Below are 23,116 nucleotides of genomic sequence, written 5' to 3' on the forward strand. Positions count from 1 at the left end.
ATGAGATGGCTGGATGGCATCACTGACTCGATGGATGTGAGTCTGAGTGAACTCCGGGAGATGGTGATGGACAGGGAGGCCTGACGTGCTGTGATTCATGGGATCACAAGTAGTCAGACACGACTGAGCGACTGAACTGAACTGATGAGTGTTCACTATGAAATTATTTCAGACTTTCTCTATGTTCAAAAATTTTCATTAAAAAGGTTGGGGGAAATGTAAAAATAAAAGCTGAAGAGGGTGGCTTCAGCAAAGAAATTTCGATAGAATTCATTAGAGGATCCAAGAAAACAAGAATTTCTCTGGGACTTTCCACAGAAACCACAGCCACTTCCCTGCAGTATTCAGGAATGAATTATGCCAGCTGTTAAGTGCTGGATCAGAAGAAAGGCTCCCACAGAGAAATGAAAATAGCAGAAGAGATATCGCCCCACTTCTCAGAAACCCTGTGACAGAGAGCTCTGTTTAACATCTTAATTTATCTATTATTCATTCAACAAACATTTATTGAAACCCTCCTCTTTACCCAGCCCTGCCCTCAAGGGGCTCCAGTGGTGGAGACAGACTTATTCCTCAGAGATGATCTACAGTGATCACAACAGTTATGGAGGAAGCCCAGGGACTGTGGGAGTTCCAAAGGAAGATCGAGCCAGACTGGAGGTCAGACAGGGCTTCCTGTTGGAGAGGATATCTAAGGTGAGGCTTAAAAGAGGAGTAGGTGTCAGCCAGGTAGAGAGAAAGAGAGGGCAGGACCCGGGAAAAGCATTCTGGGTAGAAGGCACAGCACACAGAAAAACCAGGAAGTGAGCCTAAGACTACAATGCTTCCGGTAAACAGAAGTTCAGGACAACTAGAATACAAATGTAAATAAGGGTGGGGGAGAAGCGTAAGAGGCAGGAAGGAGTCTGCATCACGTAGAAGGGTAGGTAGGGCCACAAAAAGCACTTAGACTGTCTCCTGACAGTGCTGGGAATCATGAAAGGGTGATAAGACAGTGAACTCGGCCTGCCTGGCAAAAGATTCCAACTGCAGGGCAAGTGAAGGGGGTGAGGAACCCATCTGTCAGGACAGGCTAGGTTATGCTGCAGAGACGGTTCCAGCATTCAGTGGCTCAAAGACGGTTTACTGCTTGTGAGCATCATTCCTCACTCTGTTCCACGTCGTCCTCACACTATGACCCTGGCTGACAAAAGATCTTCCATTTGGAAGGTTGGTGGTCACAGCAACAAGGACACAGAAAATAGAGACGCAGGTAAGTTTCAACGCTTCCGTGCTGAAGCATCCCGCGTCACTTCCGCTCTTATTTCATTGGCCACAACGAGTCACGTGACCACGTGTTTCTTTCAGGCAGGAAAGGATGATCCTCCCAAGTGCCCAGAAGTAAGGAAGGACTATCTACTGGGACCAGGATTGGTGACCGCAAGCGGGCCTGAGCACAGAATCTTGGAGAAGAGCGGGAGCGGGCAAGAGAAGAGGTAGCCCGGACTCAAGCAGTAGAAAGGGAAGAAATGAGTAGATTTGAGAGACACTCAAGAATCACACAGAATTCTGTAAATGCTGGCCATCTGTCCTAATTTCATAATCTAAAAACTAACCAACCAGGCTTGCCTGGTGCCTCAGTGGTAAAGAATCTGCATGCCAATGCAAGGGACACAGGTTCCATCCCTGATCAGGGAAGATCCCACACGCCACCCAGCAACCAAGTCCCTGAGCCAAACTGCTGAAGCCTGGGTGCCCTAAAACCTGTGCTCCACAACAAGAGAAGCCACACAATGATAAGCCCGCCCACCACAGCTAGAGAGTAGCCCCTGTACTCTGCAACTAGAGAAAAGCCCGAGCAACAAAGAAGACCCAGCATAGCCATAAATAAATAAACAATACATTTTTTAAAAAAAACCACAAAGCTCCTAAGTGCTGAGATCAGTATCTGCTTGTTTCCCAGCTCACATTCAATAAATGTTTAAAAGATGAAAAAACCAACCAACCAACAAAAAACAATAAAAAATTACCATCAGGTAAAATGGATATATATTGGTCAAAGGAGATGAACTTGTTTTTATAAGATGATTAATTTCTGGGAATCTAGCATACAGCATCAGTTCAGTTCAGTTGCTCAGTCGTATCTGATTCTTTGTGACCCCAGGGACTGCAGCACACCAGGCTTCCCCATCCATCACCAACTCCCAAAGTTTGCTCAAACTCATGTCCATCGAGTCAGTGATGCCATCCAACCATTTCATCCTCTGTCACCCCCTTCTCCTCCCGCTTTCAGTTTTTCTCAGCATCAGGGTCTTTTCCAATGAGTCATTTCTTCGATCAGGTGGCCAAAGTATTGGAGCTTCAGCTTCAGCATCAGTCCTTCCAATGAATATTCAGGACTGATTTCCTTTAGGATGGACTGGTTGGATCTCCTTGCAGTCCAAGGGACTCTCAAGAGTCTTCTCCAACACCATGATTCAGAAGCATCGATTCTTCCGCACTCAGCTTTCTTTATAGTCCAACTCTCACAGCCAGACATGACTACTGGAAAAACCATAGCTTTGACTAGGTGGACCTTTATTGGCAAAGTAACGTCTCTTCTTTTTAATATACTGTCTAGGTTGGTCATAGCTTTTCTTCCAAGGAGCAGGTGTCTTTTAATTTCATGGCTGCAGTCAGCATCTACAGTGATTTTGGAGCCCGAGAAAATAAAGTCTGTCACTGTTTCCATTGTTTTCCCGTCTATTTGCCACGAAGTGATGGGACCGGATGCCATGATCTTAGTTTTTTGAATGAACACACGGCATGGTGACTTTAATTACTGCTATGTATTATTTACTTGAAAATCGCTAAAGAGTAGATCACCACACACACACACAGTGTGACTACATGAGGTGGTGGTGTTGTTCAGTTGCTAATTCATGTCTGATTCTTTGCAACCCCGTGGACTGCAGCATGCCAGGCTTCCCTGTCCTTCACTATTAGCCTGATTGTGGTAATTATTTCACAATGTATATATATATATCAAATCATCATTTTGTGCACCATAAGCACAGACAATTTTTGTCAATTGTACCTCAATAAAGCTGTGGAGAAAACCAATCAGTGACTGTCAGAACAAAAAATGGGCTCTGAGGGCTGCTTGAAGTAGCAGCTAATGTTCGAGTGCCCACAGTTTTTCTAAACCAGCACCGTCCAACAGAACTATAACGGTGAGCTTCAAATGTAATTCTACATTTTCTAGTCACTACATTTTAAAAAAGCAAAAAGAAAAAGGTGAAATAAACCATACTTAAATCCAACACATTCAGCATATTATCACTTTAGAATGTGATCAACAAAAAAATTACGAATGACTTGCTGCACATTCTTTTATTTATACTGTGAGGCGAGAGCGAGTTAGCTGAGATAGCGTGTTCAGGCTCTCTGGCCCCACATTTTGTAAATAATGACTGTGTAACAGCTGAGATCATTTGTAGCACTGCACATGCGCTTGGTCACGAGCTACTGCGGGCTGAAGGCACGTGTGAGCTCCACCTAGAAAGGGGCCACGTGACTGCTGCCTCAGGGCTGTGTCTGTTGGATCAGCCATGAGAGGAGCGGATACAGCGAGTCTGCTGCTAGGGCTCCTGTACCAGCCAGGAGTGAACAAATACGGCTCCTTGCATTTTCTTCCAGCCCCTTAACTCTCTCCTTGCCTACCCTGGGTTCAGCGAACAGTGCAGACAGTGTGAACAGCGGGACAACTGGCACTGTGATCAGGATCAACCATACACAGGCAAAGTCTTCCAAATGCAGCCCCTACTTTACATTGATAGTGCACCTCTGTTTAGAGCAGCCACATTTAAAGGGCCAGATGGCTAGTGGCTACCCTCTTGGACAGAGCAGGTCTAGACACATTAGCTGATTAGGATGTCTTCTTCCATTTTACAGATGAGGAAACTGAGGCACAGAAAGCTAGAAGGGACTTGGCCAAAGTCATACATGGGTCGAGGAGCACGATTTTGGACCAGGCAGTGGAGCTCCTGCCATGTAGAACTGAGATGGGCTGACACAGGTCACTTATTAGGCTGGGTGAGTGACAGCACACAGGAGACCACTCCTCACTCACCAGAGGTCTCTGCAGACAGAGAACCCTGATGGCTCTTGAGACTCCTGGAGGGGAAACCCACAGTGGGACCCAAGCCTGAGGGTGAATGTGGGAATGCAGAGATACTAGAAAGGACTCGGTTATCTTGCCCCTTACTTGCCAGAGATCGCCAAAAATTTAAGAAAATCCCCTTGTGCATCTGACTACAGACTGATGGCTGCAAATGCTACTTTTTTTTTTTAAGTATAGTTGATTTACACATTATGTTATTTCCATGTGTGCAACAAAGTGATTCCATTATACACACACATATATATTCTTTTTTTTATTCTTTTTCATTAAATTTTAGTACAAGATACTGAATATGGTTCCCTGTGCTAGACAGTAAAATTCTTGTTATCTATTTAATGTATAGTAGAGTGCATCTGTTAATTGATATTCCCAATTTACCTCTCCCCTGCCTTTGTTGAAGTTTGTTTTCTGTGTCTGAGTCTGTTTCTGTTACATAGATAATCTCTAGGTTCATCCATATTGCTGCAAATGGCATATAGTTCATTCTTTTTTATGGGTGAGTAATATTCCAATATTCCACGTCTTCTTTATCCATTCACCTGTTAATAGGCACTTAAGTCGCTTCTATGTCTTGGCATTATTGGAAATAATTATGCAATAAACAGTGAGGTGCCAGTGTCTCTTTATCACCAGATAAAGCAGAAAGTTGGAGTGAGTCCTCTGTGAAGCCCCAGACTGGGAGGTGGAGGTAGGGGGGTGACAAGTCCTCTCACTAAGAGTGATTCTATGCCAGCTCCAGAAAGAGAACTCCAGTGTCCCTTGTCATGACCCTTCCTTTCCAAGTGGGGAAACTGAGGCTCAGAAAAGCCACAGGAAGGATAGAAAGGATGCATCAGGAAGGATGGGAAAATCTCCTCCCACGCCCATTCCATGGCCACCCGATTTCTTTCCAAGTCAAAACTAGTTATTGCCTTGTGTGAATTTCCTGAAGGGTTTTAGGCATATACAAGTGTTTACACATAGATCGTTTTTTTAACACGATGCGTGCGAGCTCAGTCGTGTCTGAATCTTTGTGACCCCATGTAGTCTGTCAGGCTCCACTGTCCATGGGATTTTTCCAGGCAAGAATACTGGACTGGGTTGCCATTTCTTCCTCCAGGGAATCTTCCTGACCCAGGATCTAACCGCAATCTATTGCGTTAGCAGGTGGATTGTTTACCACTGCGCCACCTGGGAAACCCATTTAATACCATGGTGGCACACAATTCTGCATCTTACTTTAATTTCTAACTTGAGATTATCTTCAAGGTTTCTCCAGACTAATATATAAGATGTGCCTTGTTTTTTGTTTTTTTTTTTTCCCTTTAGCCACGGACTCTATTTGAATATTTGCATTATTATTCTATACACAGTTTTAATTTCTTACAAAACTCAATATGTGCCTCATGTTTGTTTGTTTGTTTGTTTTCAAATGCCCTTAGAGCATCAAATGGTCTGCTGCTGCTGCTGCTGCTGCTGCTGCTGCTGCTAAGTCACTTCAGTCGTGTCCAACTCTGTGCGACCCCATAGACGGCAGCCCACCAGGCTCCCCCGTCCTTGGAATTCTCCAGGCAAGAACACTGGAGTGGGTTGCCATCTGCTTCTCCAATGCATGAAAGTGAAAAGTGAAAGTGAAGTCGCTCAGTCGTGTCCGACTCTTAGTGACCCCATGGACTGCAGCGTACCAGGCTCCTCTCTCCATGGGATCTTCCAGGCAAGAGTACTGGAGTGGGGTGCCATTTCCTTCTCCATCAAACGGTCTGAATGTACCATAATTAACTTAGCCAGCCCTCTCTTAATAGACACTTAGGAGGTTCCTAGTTTTTGCCGCCTCAAACATTACTGTAATTAATATCACTTGGGCAGACCTCATGCTGGCCGTATGATCCATGCCTGTAAGATAAATTCCTAGGAGGAAAACTGCCAAGTCAAAGTGATGTACATTCGTCCTAGGAGGAAAACTGCCAAGTCAAAGTGATGTACATTCGTCATTTTGAAAAATATTTCCACATTGCCTTCCAAATTCCTCCTCTGTCACTGGTTGACTGCCCATTTCTCAAAAGGGCTTTTTGCTCTCTCTATGTATTGTTTGAATGTTTTTACAGTGAGAAGGTATTCGTGCATTATTTATGTAACTGAAATTAAATGAGCCCTTCCTTAAAAACACAAACTTGGGAAGAAGAGAAACCAGCAAGACCAGTTCGGCCAGTCTCTCCCTCTGTCTCCTGTCACACCCACCTCACCCCCAAAAAGCCCTGCCTGATGTTGAAATCCACTTCTCAAGTACAAACGGGGACCGCAAAGGCCCAACCTTGGGAAAAACACAGGGATGAGATTATGTCAGGACTTCTCAGGTGGCTCAGTGGTCAAGAATCTGCCTGCCAATGCAGGAGACTTGGGTTTGATCCCTTGGTCAGGAACATTCCCTGGAGAAGGAAATGGCCACCCACGCCAATATTCTTGCCTGGAAAATCCCAGGGCCAGAGAAGCCTGGTGGGCTGCAGCCCATGGGATTTCAAAGAGTAGGGCACGCGTGCGCACACGCACGGCACACACACACACACAGGTTGAATCGTTGTTTTTTATGTAACTAGATTCTGCCGCTCTTCATCTTCTTCCTCTTTCACCTCCTTTTCCTTTTTCCTCTGACTTCTGTTACAGTGAGCATCGCACTGAAAAGATTTTTAAGATATGTCCAGTTCAGTGAAAGAACACTTCACTTAGGCGGAACCTAGTATTAATAACAAGGAACAGAAACGGAAAGGAAAGAATAGCTAGGGGCTTCTAAGTAGAAGCTGGAAGAGCAAAACAATAATCTATTTCTTTTATAAGGAAAGGAAGTTTTTAAAAATATTTATTTAGCTGCTCTGGGTCTTCATTGCAGCACACAGGATCTTTAGTTGGGCATGCAAACTCTTAGTTGCAGCCTGTGGGAACTGGTCCCCTGACAGGGATCAAACCTCTGCATTGGGAGTGCAGAGTCCTAGCCGCTGGATCCCCAGGGAAGTCCCTGTTCTATTTTAAACACATCGAGCTCTTCCTTTCCTTTCCCTTCCTCAGCACAAACAAGTAGCTGTCTGGAAGAGGGGTTGGAGTAGCCAGGAATAGGGTGTCAGTGCTCAGATGGAATAGGGAATCCACCCCAGGGCCCAGAGGAGCAGGCAGGAGGATACTCTCAGGAGGATCCAGCAAATAGGTAGATATACCAAGAGCACCAGGGGCCAGTGTTTTCACTGCCAGAAAAGTGAGCTGCAATGATACAAAGGGAGAAACCCAGAATGAGCCCCATAGTGCTGGGCTGGAATTGGAGGTAGTGTAGACTCATAACTTTCAATATAGAAAGACAGATGTAGAAATGAATACAGGTAGAATATTACTCAACCATAAAAAAGAATGAAGTAACGCTATTTTCAGCAACATGGATGGCCCTAGAGATTACCATACTGAGTGAAGCAAGGCAGACAAAGAAAGACAAATATTATATGTTATCATTTATATGTGAAATCTTAAAAAATGATACAAATAAACTTATTTGCCAAACAGAAATAGACTCGCAGACATAGATAACAAACATATGGCTGTCAAAGGGGAAAGTGGGGGAGGGGAAGGGATAAATTAGGAGTTTGAGATTAAAATATACACACTATTGTATATGGAGTAGATAACCCATAAGGACCTATTGTAAATCACAGGGAACTATATTCACTATCTTGTAATAACCTATAGTAGAAAAGAATATATAAAAGTATATATATATATATTTGTTTATATATATAAACACATGTATGTATATATGAATCACTTTGCTATACACCTGAAACTATCACAACATTGTAAATTAATTGTATTTCAATAAAAATTTTAAAAAAGAAAAGCCTAGGCTCCTCATCAAAGATTGAATAAAGAAACCCATATCAGTATGTTTTAAGTTTAAAAAATTTTTTTAAAAATATAGTTGTAAATCTCTGGTTCCTCTGCCTTTTCTAAACCCAGCATGATACTTGGAAGTTCTTGGTTCATGTACTGCTGAAGCCTAGCTTGAAGGATTTTGCACATAACCTTGCTACCATGTGAAATAAGCACAATTGTACAGTCGTTTGAACATAATTTGGCATTGCCCTTCTTTGGGACTAGAACGAAAACTGACCTTTTCCAGTTGTGTGGCCACTGCTAAGTTTTCCAAATTTGCTAACATATTGAGTGCAGCACTTTAACAGCATTATCTTTTAGGATTTTAAATAGCTCAGCTGGAATTCCATCATCTCCACTAGCTTTGTTTGTAGTAATGCTCCCTCAGACTCACTTGACTTCACACTCCAGGATGTCTGGCTCTAGGTCAGTGACCATACCGTTGTGGTTATCTAGGTCATCAATACTTTTCTGTATAGTTCTTTGTATTCTTTTCACCTCTTCTTAATTTCATCTACTTCTATTAGGTCCTTACCTTTTTTTTTCCTTTGTCATGCCCATTCTTACATGAAAGATTCTCTTGATATCGCCAATTCTCTTGAGATGTCTAGTCTTTCCCATTCTGTTGCTTTCCTCTATCTCTTTAAATTGTTCATGTAAGAATGCCTCCTTAACCTATATCTACACACACACACTCCCTACCTCTGCCCACTGAGAGAGCCTGGATGCAGTAAGAGCCGATAGTAATGACCACATGTAACTTCAGACTCTTGGTTTCTAAATGTCACTCTCCAGTGAAATAGATCAGGGCCTCTCGGGATAAAGACTTCTAGAACTGGGACAGAGCAAATACAAGGCGAGCCTGTATTGCTGTGTGTGTGTGTGTGTGTGTGTGTGTGTGCTTAGTCGCTCAGTTGTGTCCGACTCTTGCTACCCCAGAGACTATAACCTTCCAGGCTCCTGTGTCCATGGGATTTTCCAGGCAAGAATACTGGAGTGGGTTGCCATGCCCTGCTGTCCCAGGAAGCAAAATAATGTGTAAAGAATGATGGGATACACAATATAGATAACTAACAAGGACCTACTGTTTAGCACAGGGAACTCTACTGAGTACTCTGTAATGGCCTATATGGGAAAAGATTCTAAAAAAGAGGTGTGTGTGTGGGGGGGTGTGTGTGTGTGTGTATACATAGGCATGTGTGAAGTGAAAATCACTCAGTCGTGTCCGACTCTTTGCGACCCCATGGACTACACAGTCCATGGAATTCTCCAGGCCAGAGTACTGGAGTCGGTAGCCTTTCCCACCTCCAGGGGATCTATAGCCATACACTTATTAATATATGTATATATATACATATAAATGTGTATATATACATATATGTATGTGCGTGCTCTGTCACTTCAGTCATGTCTGACTCTCTGGGACCCCATGGACTGTAACCCACCAGGCTCCTCTGTCCATGGGATTTTTCAGGCAAGAATACTGAAGTGGGTTGCCATGCCCTCTTCCAGGGGATCTTCCCACCCCAGGGATCGAACCAGCACCTCTTGCATCTCCTGCACTGCAGGCGGATTCTTTACCACTGAGCCACCAGGGAAGCCCAATATATATGTGTGTATATTAGTAAATGTATACACAGATACGTATGTGTATATAACTGACTCATTTTGCTGTACCACTGAAATTAACACAGCGATGTAAATCAACTCTAGTCCAATAAAAAAAAAAATTGTTTTTAAATCACTTAGCTTCTAAAATGAAATAAAAGAAAACAGGATGAGGGGAACAGGCCAAAATGACCTGGAACCAGCTGGAAAGGGCAGGTCAAATTGGGAACAACTGGAGCATCAAAATAAACAGTGATTTTAATAGATTACAGTCCTTTGACACTCTGAGTTTATCCTGATATGACTGAATAAATGAATAAATCGAGGGTTTTGACAAGGAACAGGGTATTTACATGACCCCAAAAGATCGTCCCAGAAAACGCATTAATCACGAAGAGGAAAAGAGTAACTTAACAGTGGAGAAGGCTGAAATCAGACTCCACCTTAGCGTCAACATCCTGATGGCTGTAAGATCCTAACCTCACTTCTGTGACCCTCCTGCCGGAAGCGCATGATTAGAATCTGATCAGGAGACGATATCAGAGGAACACAAAATCATGGGCATCCTAGCCAAAACTGGCCTTGTAATGTTCACAAGAGTCACGGAGGTCAAGGAAAGAAGGAAAAAATGTTCCAGACTAAAGGAAGCGAAAGAGACATGGCAACGCAATGCAACGCGAGAGCCTAGAACGGAACCCCTGCTGGAAACACCGTCACTGGGACAGCGGGTGACACTTGAACGGAGAATGAAACGTAGTCTCAGTCGCTCAGTCGTGTGCGACTCTTTGTGACCCCGTGGACTGTAGCCCACCAGACTCCTCTGTCCATGGGATTTTCCAGGCAAGAGTACTGGAGTGGGGTGCCGTTTCCTTCTCCAGGGGATCTTCCTGACCCAGGAGTTGAACCCGAGTCTCTTACCTGTCCTGCGTTGGAAGGAGGAGGTTCTTTACTATTGAGCCACTTGGGAAGCCCCAGCACGAAGATTAGATGGTAGTAATTCATCATTGCTAATACGTTTTTATTTCTGAGGTTATACTTTATGTAAGAAATGATCCTGTGTGTAGGAAATACGTTAAACATCTGTAAGTGTTGGAGCTTAAGTCTGGCAACTCGTTTTTATATGGTTTAGGAAAAATAATTTCTGTGTACTGTACGTGCAACTTTTCAGCAACTCTGAGATCTTTCCAATTTAAAAATATTAAAGCTTGCTTTTGAAATTTGTTTGAACACATTGGGGTAAGAAATGTATTTGACACAAAAAAACAGTACAGAACATATTTGTGAAACTGAAATAAACACATCATGAAACAAAGCATAGCCTTGCTCAAAAAGATCATAACACATAAATCAAATATACTTCAATAAAATAAAATTTTAAAAAATATAATAGTGAATGGATTATCATATTAAGTGAAGTAAGCCAGACAAAGACAAATATTATATGATATCACTTATATGTGGAATCTAAAAATTAATACAGATAAATTTATAAAAAAGAAAGACACACAGACACAGGAAACAAACTTACGGTTACCAAAGTGGAAAGGGGGAGGGATAAATTGGGAATTTGGGATTAACAGATACACACTATTATATATAAAATATAAACAACAAGGGCTTACTGTATAGCACAGGGAACTATATTCACTATCTTGTAATAAGCTATAATGGAAAATAATCTGAAAACCAGAATGTGCACCTGAAATGTTGTATATCAACTTCAGTTTTTAAAAAAGGTAATATCAAATGTGGTTTTATAAATGGTTAACCTAACACAGGAAAAAAAATTCTAAGACACACAGAAAAGAAACAGATTCCAAAAGCACTGGTGGAGACTTACTAAATTGATTTCCTGACCTACAAATTTTGTCCACAAGCATATTATTAATATAGGAGCAAATACATATGTAGGTTGTATCACGCCCTGGGCACTGCTCTAAGTACTTGACAAATACTGCTTAATCCTCACAACAATCTTAGGAGGAAGGTAACATTCACTCCCATCTTAAAGGTAATGATACTAAAGCCGAAAAAGGTTAAGTAATGTGCCCAAGGTCACGCAGCCAAGAAAAGGTGGGGCTGGCTTAGAATTGTAGGCTGCCTTCACAAAAGGCCTTGCAAAAGGAATGTGATTATCCCTCATTTGACAGATGGGGTAACCAAGGCTCAGAGAAATGAAACGGCTAGTTCACGGCCAGGCTGGTTCTGAAAGCAGAGACTAGTTCTCAAGAACAGACTTGCATAATCAGGGAGAAACGATGTCAGTGCTTAGATCCCGAACCAGGAACCACTGTTTGTTCATCCAACCCGGTTACAAGAACAAGCCTCCTACTTTCACCAGCACTCAGGCCGTCGGACGAGAGCTTCACTGTCCAACAAGGTAGTCACAAGCCACAAGCGGCTGGTTAAATTTAATTCAAATTAAACAAAATTAAAACTTTGATGGCTCTCTCTCACCACCTTTAAACATGCACTCATGAGCTCATTGTTAGCACAGTGCACAACATAGGCTACAGACCATTTCCATGGTCACTGGAGGTTCTGTTGGACAGGGTGGAATCTAGAGATTGCCTTGCAAGGGCTTGACAATTATTTTTTTTCAAAAGCAGGGACTGGGATATTCTGGATTTTCTTTAATATATGCTAGAGCACATCCTATCCGATTTTTTCCTAACAACCACATTTAAGTGTGTTTTTATTGAAGTCACAGGCTTCCCTGGTGGCTCAGATAGTAAAAAAAAAAAAAATCTGCCTATAATGCAAGAGACCCAGGTTGGATCCCTAGGTCAGGAAGATCCCTTGGAGAAGGAAATGGCAACCCACTCCAGCATTCTTGCCTGGGAAATCCCAGGGACAGAGAAGCCTGGCAGGCTACAGTCTATGGGCTCACTAAGACTTGACTGAGCATCTTTCACTTTCACTTTTTTTCATTCATTGAAGTGACATTGTCAGATTTTTCATATAAACTAACAAGGTAGTAAGTAAATAAAGCCCATAAACTCCAACTCCAACTTCGGTTTCAATCCATGGCCATGATTACTGATGGCATTTGTAAACTCCCACCTTATAAATTTCTTTTTTTATTTTTGTTTGTTTTTTCTGGCATGCGGAACTTCCCCAATCAGGGATCAAACCTCCACCCCTTGCAGTGGAAGCTCCAAGTCTTAACCACCACCAAGGAAGTCCCACGTTGTAGATTTCTAATCCAGTGGCTTGAAACCCCAGATCTTGCTTCTGAATGTGGCATTCTGTGCCACATGATGTAATTATTGCCCTGAAGAATTACAAGTGCAGAACTCAGAGAGCAAAGTGTCTGCAAATGACAGCAGCTACCAGTCATTAAATGTTCTACCCACCTAGGGCTGGTACAGGCCTAATCACTGTTTTCATGCTAACCCTAAGAGGGCTTCCCTGATAGCTCAGTTGGTAAAGAATCTGCCTGCAATGCAGAAGACCCTGGTTTGATTCCTGGGTCAGAAAGATCCACTGGAGAAGGCATAGGCTACCCACTCCAGTATTCCTGGGCTTCCCCTGTGGCTCAGCTGGTAAAAAGTCCACCTGCAGTGAGGGAGACCTGGGTTTGATCCCTGGGTTGGGAAGTTTCCCTGGAGAAGGGAAAGGCTACCCACTCCAGTATTCTGGCCTGGAGAATTCCATGGACTGTAAAGAGCCGGACATGACTGAGCGACTTTCACTTTAACCCCTAGGAAGTACCTGTGATGATCTTCATTTTACAAAATGAGGCATAGTGGCTCACAAAGGTAAAGTCACCTGCTCAAATCCACATAGGAAATAAATATAGGATACAAACTAGATCTCTCCACCTCAAACTCCACATTCATCTTCTTCCTTTACCTAATCTAAAGAAAGGTTTTCCAGCTTGCGCTAGTGGTAAAGAACCGACCTGCCAATGCGGGACACCTGAATTTGATCCCTGGGTCAGAAAGATCCCCTGGAAGGGGCATGGCAACCCACTCCAGTATTCTTGCCTGGAGAATTCCATGAACAGAGGATGCTAAGGTCACACAGAGATGGACACAAATGAAGCGACTTAGCATGCACGCAACCTAAAGCAAACCAAGGAGAGACACGATTCTAGCATAAAAATAATTCTGATTCAGCCCACTGGAAATTCCTCATGATATGGATCAAAGCAATTAGGATTACAATAGACTAATCACTGAATTTATGCTGATGATAGAAATGTCAGAGGGAGGGTGGAGAGTAGGAAAAAATAACAGGCGTATGGGGGCAGATGAAAAGCCTGCAAAAAAAATAATAATAAAGATTAAAGCTAAGAGTGAGGAGAGGAAATGTCCAGCTGGCTAAATTTTTCCCCAGTCTGTTGCTGACACACCATCTAACTGGGTCCCAGTGCTCATCAACATCACCTCTGCCGTGGGATTGAAACTATACACATTTTCCATCTTATCCACTAGGGTCCAGTGCTATGATGGAAGAAATTTTCACATATTGAGATTCCAGGAACTCATTCTGGCTTATATATGAGCTAACAAACTTTCTCTTTTTTTGGCCTCGCTGCTTGACGTGGAATCTTAATTCTCCCACCAGGTATCAAACCCAGACCTTCAGCAGTGAAAGCGCAGAATTCTAACCACTGGACCACCAGGGAATTCCCAGGCTAACTTAAATTTTATGCTAATTAGAACAGCAAGTTTTGTGGCGTATCAGAAGAAGTTCATCTGCTTTAACCATGAAAGAAAATGCATTTAAAAATTCAAATGGGGTAACTGTGGTTCAGTCATTCAAAATGGAGCTGAGTGGCCACTGCGGATGTGGTTTCAGACACATTCCTGCATCACTTGAGAACTTACATTTTCTGAACTGTACCGGATTTGAGGATACCACCAGCCGTTTTCAAAACAATATCTGCTAGCAGCTGCCAGCTGCAACCTTATGGTCTCAAGAACTCCCGTTGTAACTAAGCAACCCACTTTGGATCCCAACCAATCCTTGCTTAAACAGCACCCTTACTTCTCTCCAGCTCCAGTCCTGACTCTTGACAAACAATTTATGTAATTTTGTGGTTTTTGCTTTTACAAGCCTCCCTCTTTTTGTAGTCTAGCGGAACACAATTCAAGTGCTTCTTGAATCTGTGTCTCCTGGGCTATTGCTCTGTTTGGCTCAAACAAAAACTCAAAATTTTCTATTCCTATTAACAGTTTGTTTATTGCTTATGTCCATTGACAGCTGTAATAATGGGAAGTTTTATGTCTGAAGCTGTTCATACAATGGCCACAGCACTCAAAGAGCACCGAGAAATTGAATTTACATTTTTTATTTAATTGTAATGATTTAAAGTTAAATGTAGGGACAGGACTTCCCTGAATCTGCCTGCCAATTTGTGGGTCACGGGTTCGATCCCTGGTCCAGGAAGATCCCACATGCCTCACCACAACTAAGCCCAAGCGCCACAGCTACGGACCCCATGCTCTGCAACAGGAGAAGCTGCCGCAATCAGAAGCTGGAGCACAGGGGCTAGAGAGGAACTCCCGCTCAACCACAACTAGAGAAAGCCCACTGGCCGCAATGAAGACCTGGCACAGCCAAAATAAAGTTTTAAAAGAACAGGAAGTGGAAACCAAAAAAAAGTTAGATATATGTAGCACATGTGGCTGGTGGCTACCGTCTTGAACAGCACAGCACTAAATGGCAAGATGCAGAAGTTAGGGCAGGGCTTTCCCATTTGCGTCCCCCGAAACCTAACGTGTGAACCATTTGTTTAAGGGGCATCGTCTGAGGTCAGACTCCCTGGGTCCAAATCTCTGTTCTGGGAAACTTTGAGGAAGCTCTTAATCTTGTTTGTACCTCAGTGTTTGCATCTGTAACATATATATATATATATATGTACATATATAAATAATGGAGTATTACTCAGCCATAAAAAGAATGAAATAATGCCATTTGCAGCAGCATGGATGGAGCTAGAAATTATCATATTAAAGTGAAGTAAGTCAGAGAAAGACAAATATCATATGATATCATATTCTGGTTATTGTAAATAGCCCCAGTGAATACTGGGGTGCATGTATCTTTTTGAATTATGATTTTTTCCGGATCTATGCCCAGGAGTGAGATTGCTGGGTTATAGGATAGTTCTATTTTTAGCTCTTGAAGGAACCTCCGTACTGTTCTCCACAGTGGCTGTACCAATTTAGAGTCCCACCAACAGTGTAGGAGGGTTAAATCCACTGGTTTAAACCTGTATGTTTTTTCCCAACACTACAAGCAAGTAACTCAGTTCTGACACTATCTACTGAGAGATAGCATCGGATTCCACAGGTTAAAAGCTCAGTCCAGGCCTCCCGCCACCCACTACAGATGTCAATCACAAGTCCAGGTTGTCACCTGTGCTTCTGACTGATGGGCTGTAGCTCAGAGGTTGCCACAACCCTCTCCTTGGTGTTGGTTAATTTGCTCGAGCAACTCAAGGAACTCAGAGAGGGACTTCCCTGGTGGTCCAGTGGTTAAGACTCCTCTATCCCAACGCAGGGAGCCTGAGTTTGATCCCTGGTTGGGGAACAAAGATCTTGCATGCTGTGTTGCCAAAATAGAAGAAGGGGGAGGGGGAGATAATGTCTTGAACTGAATAAAATGAAAATACAACATAATCAACTTAAAAAAATTTTTTTTAATAAATAACTCAGAAAGACACTTTACTTACTGGATTACTGCTGCTACTGCTGCTAAGTCGCTTCAGTCGTGTCGGACTCTGTGTGACCCCATAGACAGCAGCCCACTAGGCTCCTCTGTCTCTGGGATTCTCCAGGCAAGAATACTGGCGTGGAGTGCCATTGGCTTCTCCAATGCATGAAAGTGAAAAGCGAAAGTGAAGTTGCTCAGTCGTGTCCGACTCTTAGCGACCCCACGGACTGCAGCCTACCAGGCTCCTCCGTCCATGGAACTTTCCAGGCAAGAGTACTGGAGTGGGGTGCCATTGCCTTCTCCGACTGGATTACTGGTTTATTACAAAAAGATGTAACTCAGAAACAGCCAGAAGGAGGAGATGTACAAGGCAAGATACCAGGAGGGGGCAGGGGAGTTCCAGACACTCCATCCTCCTAGCACCTCTACAATTCATCGACCCAGAAGCTCTCTGAACCCCATCTTTTTGGGGGTTTTGGTGGAGGCTTTTGGGGTTTTGGGTGGATGCTTCATTACCTAGACATGACTGATTAAATCATTGGCCACTGGTGATTGATTTCAACCTCCAGCCCCTCTCTCTTCCTGGGAGGTGGCGGTTGGGAGGGCCTGAAAATTCCAACCTCTCTAATTACATGGTTGATTCCTCAGGTAACCAGCCCCCATCCTTAGGTGCTTTCCAAAAGTCACCTCGTAAGCATAAACTCAGGTGTGGTTGAAAGGGGTTTATTATAAATATCAAGACTCTTTTACCACTCTTATCACTTAGGAATTTCCAAGCATTTTAGGAGCTCTGTGTCAGAAACCAGGATGAAGATAAATATAGGTTTCTTATTATAAATCACAATATCACAGTATCTATGGTTGAATCTTGCTTGAATTGTCGTTATAAAGGTTGTCAAATGGTGACCTTTACAATGATAATTATTCTTCTACATCATTCTTTAATTTGTAACTCTAAGAATGTGCTTTTGCTCCTTTTTATTTTAAATCAGTCTGTAGTCATGAATTCTTGTTCATTTAGTAGATTATAATCCTTTTTTTGTTGCTGTTGTTTAGTGGCTAAATTGTGTCCGGCTCTTTTGTGACCCCATGGACTGGAACCTGCCAGGCTCCTCTGTCCATGGGATTTCCCAGCCAAGAATACTGGAGTCAGTTGCCATTTCCTTCTCCAGGGGAAACTTCCCGACCCAAGGATCAACCTCAAGTCTCCTGCATTGGTAGGTGGATTCTTTACCACCACGCACCAGGGAAGCCTGATAATCCTTTACTATCTTTATTTAATCTGACGTTCAATTTGTTCCAGATTTGGTCATAAGAAGCCTCTTTAAGATGTCTTCCTGTGTCCTTCTGACATCCCCAACATTCTCTGAGTATTTCCTTACTTCTAGATTGCTTTTCTTTTAAAGATGGAGAAACTGAGGCACAGGGAAGTTGAATAATTTGCCCAAGTGGTCCTGATGTTAGCTGGCAGGACCAAGATTTGAATGCAAGCAGTGTGGTTCCAGAATCCAAGCTCTTAACCACTCAACCATATTCCACCTCACAGGGGCAGGAATCATGACTTTTTCTTGGTAGCTAGTTCCCTGACCAGGGACTGAACCCTGGATGCCAGCAGTGAGAGTGTGGTGCCCTAACCACTGGACAGCCAGGGAAGTCCCCTTAATATGTACACAAAGTGGGCTTCCCAGGTGGCTCTGTGGTAAAGAATCCGCCTGCCAATGCAGGAGATGCGGGTTTGATCCCTGGGTCAGGAAGATCCCCTGAAGGAAGAAATGGCAACCTGCTCCAGTATTCTTGCTAGAGAAGAAAATCTCATGGACAGAGGAGCTTGGTGAGCTACAGTCCATGGGGTTGCAAAGAGTCAGATAACAGCAGAGCAACCGAGCACATAGATGTTAAGTATACATGCTTGGATTTATTCTGCCATTCTTTTTTTTTAACTGAACTATAGTTGATTTACAATGTTGTGATAGTTTCAAGTGTGCAGCGATGTGATTCAGATACATACATATCTATATCTATATTCTTTTTCAGGTAAACCATGACTTCTTGTTCAAAGCTATATCCGCACCACTCAGCATGATGCCTTACCCATGGTAAGTATTAAATATAAATATGTTTAAAATGAAAGTGATGAAAGTGACAGAGAAGAGTGAAAAAGTTGGCTTAAAGCTCAACATTCAGAAAACGAAGATCATGGCATCCGGTCCCATCACTTCATGGGAAATAGATGGGGAAACAGTGGAAACAGTGTCAGACTTTATTTTAGGGGGCTCCAAAATCACTGCAGATGGTGACTGCAGCCATGAAATTAAAAGACACTCCTTGGAAGGAAAGTTATGACCAACCTAGATAGCATATTGAAAAGCAGAGCATTACTTTTGCCAAAAAGGTGCGTCTAGTCAAGGCTACGGTTTTTCCTGTGGTCATGTATGGATGTGAGAGTTGGACTGTGAAGAAGGCTGAGCGCCGAAGAATTGATGCTTTTGAACTGTGGTGTTGGAGAAGACTCTTGAGAGTCCCTTGGACTGCAAGGAGATCCAGCCAGTCCATTCTGAAGGAGATCAGCCCTGGGATTTCTTTGGAAGGAATGATGCTAAAGCTGAAACTCCAGTACTTTGACCACCTCATGTGAAGAGCTGACTCACTGGAAAAGACTCTGATGCTGGGAGGGATTGGGGGCAGGAGGAGAAGGGGACGACCGAGGATGAGATGGCTGGATGGCATCACTGACTCGATGGACGTGAATCTGAGTGAACTCCGGGAGTTGGTGATGGACAGGGAGGCCTGGTGTGCTGCGATTCATGGAGTTGCAAATAGTCGGACACGACTGAGCGACTGAAATGAACTGAACTGAACTGATAGACCAGATAGAAGTATATTTAGTCAACAAAAGAAAGAATGCTGAAATTTCTCTGGCAGTCCAGTGGTTAAGACTGTTCACCTTTCACTGTAGGGGTTTGGGTTTCATCCCTGGTGGGGGAACTAAGAAACCACATGCCTAGTGGCAAAAAAAAAAAAAAAAAAGAAAGAAAACAGAAACAATATTGAAACAAATCGAATAAATACTTTTTAAAAAATGGTCCACATAAAAAGACTCTTTAAAAAATGAGATTCAAAATGAATTCTTGTCTTACAGAGTGATAAAACCTTACTCTCTGGGGCTTTATTGTTTACTGGGCAGAAGTCATTCTGTCAGAAATTATTTTCTTTACCAAACAAAAATTATTTGCAATGGTCCGAACTGTGAGTCAATAAATTTCTGTTATCTTAATCACTAAAGGTCCAGTGGTTAAGGCTTTGCTTTTCAATGCATCAGGGGAGCAGGATGCAGTTCTTAGTCAAGGAACTAAGACCCACATGCCTTGCAGCCAAAACACTAAGACATAAAGCAGAAGCAATATTGTAACAAATTCAATAAAGACTTTAAAAATAGTCCACATCAAAACAACTGAAAAAAATTCAACTATGATAGTAATACTAAAATGATATAAACTGATAACAATGCAAATATTCCTGCCTGGCAGATTATAGTTGACTATTTCTCTCTGGATACTGACCAGTTCTTTTAGCATTCCCGATCATCTATATGCATGTGCTCTTGGAATTCTCCTTTGAACTGGTTGCAACATTTTACATAAGGGTCTCATTCATAAATGAGTTAAATAAAATCTTGGACATTCTGGATCTGTGTAAGAGCTGATTTTACTTTTTGAAAAATAGTATCCATCAGCACCCACTTCTCAAATTTGGAACTTCCTCCAAAAATTAGGAAACTCCCACCCCCACAGAATGAGAGGTGATAAAAGGATGATTTCCAGTCTCAACACCCTCAGAAACCCAGGAGTCCTCTGACTTATACCACTTAGATTGCAAAATACAGACTCAGAGTTACCTCTAAAGAGTGTAACACGCTGCTTAGCAGGTCTTGCTCATCAAAGTAAAAGTCACACAGGTTACATTAACAGTCTTCATTCCAAGGTGTTCCAGGGCTTCCTTCTTGGACTCAGCGGTAAACAATCTGCCTGCCAATGCAGAGGATGTGGGTTTAATCCCTGACCTGGGAAGATCTCACACGCCATGGAGCAACTGAGCCAGGGGGCTACAAATATCAGTCCCGGTCTGGAGCCACAACTACTGAGCACAAGTGCCCTAGAGCCCATGCTCAGCAACAAAAGAGGCCACAGCAACAGGAAGCCCAATCCCTGCAATGAAGGGTAGCCCCCTCTCGCCGCAACTAGAGAAAGCTGACATTCAGCAACAGAGACCCAATGCAGCCAAATACAAAAATAAATAAAATCAGATAACAGTAATAAAAAAAAAAAAGATGTTCCAATAAGGTGGACTTCCCTGGTGGTTCAGTGGTTAAGACACAGTGCTTCCACTGCAAGGAACACGGTTTAAGCCCTGGTCCGGGAACAAAGATCCCACATGCCTCCCAACATGGCCGAAAAATAGAAGGAAAAAAAAAAAAGGCATTCCAGTTAAGAGACAGGCTAGAATTCAGTCTGAACTCAACTTGGCTGAAACACAGGCAGTTGAGTTTTTAAGAACTGGGGTGGGAAGTCGGGGTGGCCCGTCATCTCTGTTTGCTAATTGTCTTCACCCAAGGGAAAAGGAAACGGTCTTGCAACATCAGGACGAGGAGCAGTGTCACAGCTTGGACTGAAGTCAGGAAACTGGGAGACAGACGTACTGTCTCCTGTGATGTTTATATTTCAAAGAGATAGATCCCAGCTCCTTTCGAATGACTGTTCCTGGGTTGTAAAACTGGCAAGAGGCTTTTAGAGATTTATATGCAAACCCACTCCAGTATTCTTGACTGGAGAATCCCCTGGACAGAGGAGCCCGGCAGGCTAAAGTCCATAGTGTTGCAAAGAGTCAGACTTGAGTGAAGGGACTTAGCACGCACGCATACATCTCAAAAGGGCAAAGAATTTATGATGACAAGTCTTCTAAAGTACATGCTCTAAGAAACAGGAGGTCGGGGCATCTGTGGTTAGGCTGTCTGGATTCTGGAAGGGATGAGGGTGATAGGGAATACAGTGGTTTAGAGGCAGGAAAAGTCTATCTAAAGTTTAGTTAAGCTGAGGGAAAAGTTACAGTGCTTGTGATCATGCTCTATAAAGCTGGTCAGCCTGGGTTCAAACTTGAACTCCATTGCTTATTAGCTGGGTGACATGAGGTAAGTTACTCAACCTCTCTGGGCCTAGTTTCCTCATCTTATAAAAAGCAGATGATTACTACTTAATTCATTAATATTTAGTTCAAAAAGCAGAGATATCACTTTGCCAACAAAGGTCCATATAGTCAAAGCTACGGTTTTTCCAGTAGTCATGTACAGATGTGAGAGTTGAACCATAAAGAAGGTTGAGCACCAATAAACTGATGCTTTCAAACTGTGCTGCTGGAGAAGACCCTTGAGAGTCCCTTGGACTGCAAGGAAATCAAACCAGTCAATCCCAAAGGAAATCAACCCTGAATATTCATTGGAAGGACTGATGTTGAAGCTGAAGCTCCAATACTTTGTCCACCTGATGTGAAGAGCCAACTCATTGAAAAAAGCCATTATTGGGAAAATTGAAGGCAGGAGGAGAAGGGGATGACCAGAGGACGAGATGGTTAGATGGTGTCACGGAATCAATGGACTTGAGTTTGAGCAAGCACTGGGAGATGGTGAGGGACAGGGAAGCCTGGTGTGCTGCAATCCATGGGTTCACAAAGAGTTGGACATGACTTATCAACTGAACGACAACAATATTTAATTCACAGGATGGTTGGTTAGATTAAATATGTTAATCCAAGTACAGCCCTTAAACCACTATCTGGTACATAATAAATATATGACTTGCTGTGGGTTAAATTACTTTGCCGTTCTTAGCCTGCATTTCCCCAAACCATGCCATCTAAGAATTATATGGAAAATTAAATGAGAAGATGGATGCACACAACCTTAGCCCAAGCCTGGCATCTGGTAAGACTCTTTTAAAGGACCAATATTCCCGTAACTATAGTTACCATTACTGATACTTGTATTATTTGTTGCTCAGGCTCTTATTCCCTATTTTGTTGCAACAATCACTATTTACTATTATTATTATCTCGCATATTCCCTGTTATGAATGGTAATATCAGCAATATTACTTTTTTTTTTTTTTAGCCGCCCCAAACTGCTTATGGGATCTTAATTCCCCCAGCACAGAGTCCTTAGGACTTCCCTCGGGGTCCAGTGATTAAGACTCTGCACTCCCAATGAGAGGGCACAGGTTCATTCCCCAGTGGGGGAACTAAGATCCCACATGCCATGCAGTGCAGTCAAAGAAAAGAAAGAAAGAAAGAAAGCACGGAGTTCTAACTGCAGGACTGCCAGCGAATTCCCAGTATTACTATCTCACTATTCCGCACATCTGGTCCCCCTCTTCAGGCAGTCCAGAAGCCTGCCAGGGTTTCTCCTTCCCAAGCCAGGCTTTCCCTCGCTGGCCCCCCCAACCCTTCATCTGATTGGAGAAGGCGGTGGTGAGGCTCAGGCCCCAAGTTCCCAACAGGAAGCAAAGACTGACAGCAGCACCTGCCAGCCCTTCGGACACGTGGGATGCCATGACCGAGCCACTGAGTGATTCTTTTTTTCTTTTCATTGTGAAGCTAGGCTATTTTTTCCTATATAATTTTTAAAAGTTACTTTCCATTTACAGTTACTAAAAAAATACTGGCTATATTCCCCGTGTTGTGCAATGATTCTTAAGAAACCAGATAGATAGCAAGGCAGGTAAACCCATGAAACAAAACTCCCCTCTGCTCCCAAGCATTGCTAAG

This window comes from Capricornis sumatraensis, chromosome 20, assembly GCF_032405125.1.
Source record: "Capricornis sumatraensis isolate serow.1 chromosome 20, serow.2, whole genome shotgun sequence".
NCBI lineage: Eukaryota > Metazoa > Chordata > Mammalia > Artiodactyla > Bovidae > Capricornis > Capricornis sumatraensis.